Here is a 2494-nt window from a genome sequence, read left to right as displayed (position 1 = left end):
CCTGCCTCTGCCTCCCTAGTGCTGGGATTAAAGGCGTGCGCCACCACCTCCCGGCTCCTCCGGACTTTTATCTGTCATCCATCCAACCTCTAAGAAGAAAGTCCCTCTAAGGAGCCATAATTCCTGTACACAAGGCCTGGAGAAGCCAGCTTAGTCACCACCCTTTTACCTTCAGACAGAAGTCTGACTTTACCCTGAGAGAGGGTCACTTGGCAATAGGGAGTTAGGGGAGAGGTCAGAGGAGGAAGAGACAGCACACTCATGTCCTAAAACACTTGGTACTCAGTTATCCTTCCTGATACCTCCATCCAGAGACCCCACTCCTCCTGAAGAGCACTCGCTGCGTGCTTGAACCACCTACTTTTGCTTTCTCTGAGTCTCTGCTCCTTCTATTCTTAGGTATCCAATTGTTTATTCACCTCTTGGAAAGAGCCTGACTCCCTGGACAGTTGACCCTCATGGAAGAACCCTTAGGCAACTGGCCCCCAGCTCAAACCCCCAACCCCAGCATCAACCCCTGTTACACAGTTATAGGTATATACCACCACCCCTGGCATGTTCTGAATTTCTGACATTCTTAGGTCCATCTGTAGATCTCTGGAGGAATAATTGCTACCCTGGGAGGATCTAGTTGCTGAAAAACATGATTGTGCCCTACTTCCAGGCCGCCTAGAAACCCTCAGACCCACTCCCTAGCACAGTATCTGTTTCCTCAGACAATGTGCTTGTCAGTATCACGCTTTGGGTACAAATTTCCAAAGCTTAACAGCAAAAGATTTCTATCTAGAGCTAAGTTCTAATGTTCCTCTCTTGTATGCGCAAAACCCTCAGTATCAAAAAAAAAAAAAAAAAAAAAAAAAAAGGAAGGAAGGAAAGGAGGGAGGGAGGGAGGGAGGGAGGGAGGATAGGAGGGCCTCTGTAGTTTAGCTTGAACCAAATAACAAGGGGAAATGCTATAGAGCTTTGGTTTTAAGGATGCCTCCAAGCTCCTGAACCTGCCCTATGCCCTATAGAGGAAAGGAAGTGAAGGGGGTTCTCTCCTGACTGCCCACAAAGGGACCAGGGGATGTTCAAGGCCACCAAGCTATATTCTGTGTAACCTAGAAGGAAGGAGGGAGACACATATTCTCTCTATCTCCCCTCTCCCTCCCCAGTACCCCAACTTGTTAGCATAATTAATTAGACCAGGGCTGCCTAGATGTTTAGGCACATACAGTGTTCATAGTCAGTGTTGTGGGAATCTTTCTGCAATAAGCACCCCACCTCAACGAGAGTGGAAGAGAGCAGGTGTGCAGATGTCGCAAGTAGATGGAAGCCAGGACTGCTCCTGAGAGACCTCGGTCCCAAGTCCGGTCTGTGGTCTCCTTTTACAGATGGGGCAGGCTAGCTGGAGCTCTCTTGCAGAAGCATACAAGGCACTCAACAGGTGAGAAGCGGCACCCATTAGTCGTTTCAGGCTCTCGTCCAGTGCATTCTTCAAGTAGCAAGTGAAGTAGCAAATGGGCATACAAACATGCTTTGGGTAAATCACTAAATAAGTCGATAAATATCTAATAACTGGTCTTTTTAACCTTGTTCTACTTCACCAGGAGAAGATTTCTGAATCTTGCTGGGCATGGTGGTTCATACCTGTAATCATAGTACTGTAATTATAGGAGGCTGAGGCAGGAGAATTGCTGAGAGTTTAAGAGCAGCTTGGGCTATAATTATGAGACTTTCTTTCTTTTTTTTTTTTAAGATTTTATTTATTTATTTACTTATTTATTTATTATATTTAAGTACACTATAGCTGTCCTCAGATACTCCAGAAGAGGGCATCAGATTTCATTAGGGATGGTTGTGAGCCACCATGTGGTTGCTGGGATTTGAACTCGGGACCTTCGGAAGAGCAGTCGGCGCACTTAACCACTGAGCCATCTCCCCAGCCTGAGACTTTATTTCTAAACCAGAAAAAAATATTCTGAACCTTAGCTATTCTAAAACAACTGTATTTTCCCAAATGCAACTACCCTCTACAATTTCACGAAGGAAAGATCATCTTCTCAGAGGAAAATATGAAGAACATTCTTTTTTTTTTTTCTTTTTTTGGTTTTTTCGAGACAGGGTTTCTCTGTGTAGCCCTGGATGTCCTGGAACTCACTTTGTAGACCAGGCTGACCTCGAACTCAGAAATCCACCTGCCTCTGCATCCCGAGTGCTGGGATTAAAGGCGTGCGCCACCACTGCTCAGCTATGGTTGCAGTTTGTTAAGTAGTCATGTGCAAAGAAGAAGAAATTAGGTATCTTGATGGTGAAGATCAAACTTGCCCGGTGGACCTCAGTTCCCATCATCAGCAGGAAGTGGTCTAATGATAATGTCACTTGCTTCCTTTCTCCTCTACCCCTTTCTTGTCTCTGAGGGGTAGAGAAGAAAAAAACCCACAAAGTAGCCAAAGTCAGGATACAAATTTACAAATCATTTCTTTCTTTCTTTCTTTTTCTTTCTTCCTTTCTT

Source organism: Mus caroli, chromosome 17 (genome assembly GCF_900094665.2).
Source record: "Mus caroli chromosome 17, CAROLI_EIJ_v1.1, whole genome shotgun sequence".
NCBI classification, from domain to species: domain Eukaryota; kingdom Metazoa; phylum Chordata; class Mammalia; order Rodentia; family Muridae; genus Mus; species Mus caroli.
Note: the sequence above shows the minus strand (reverse complement) of the source record.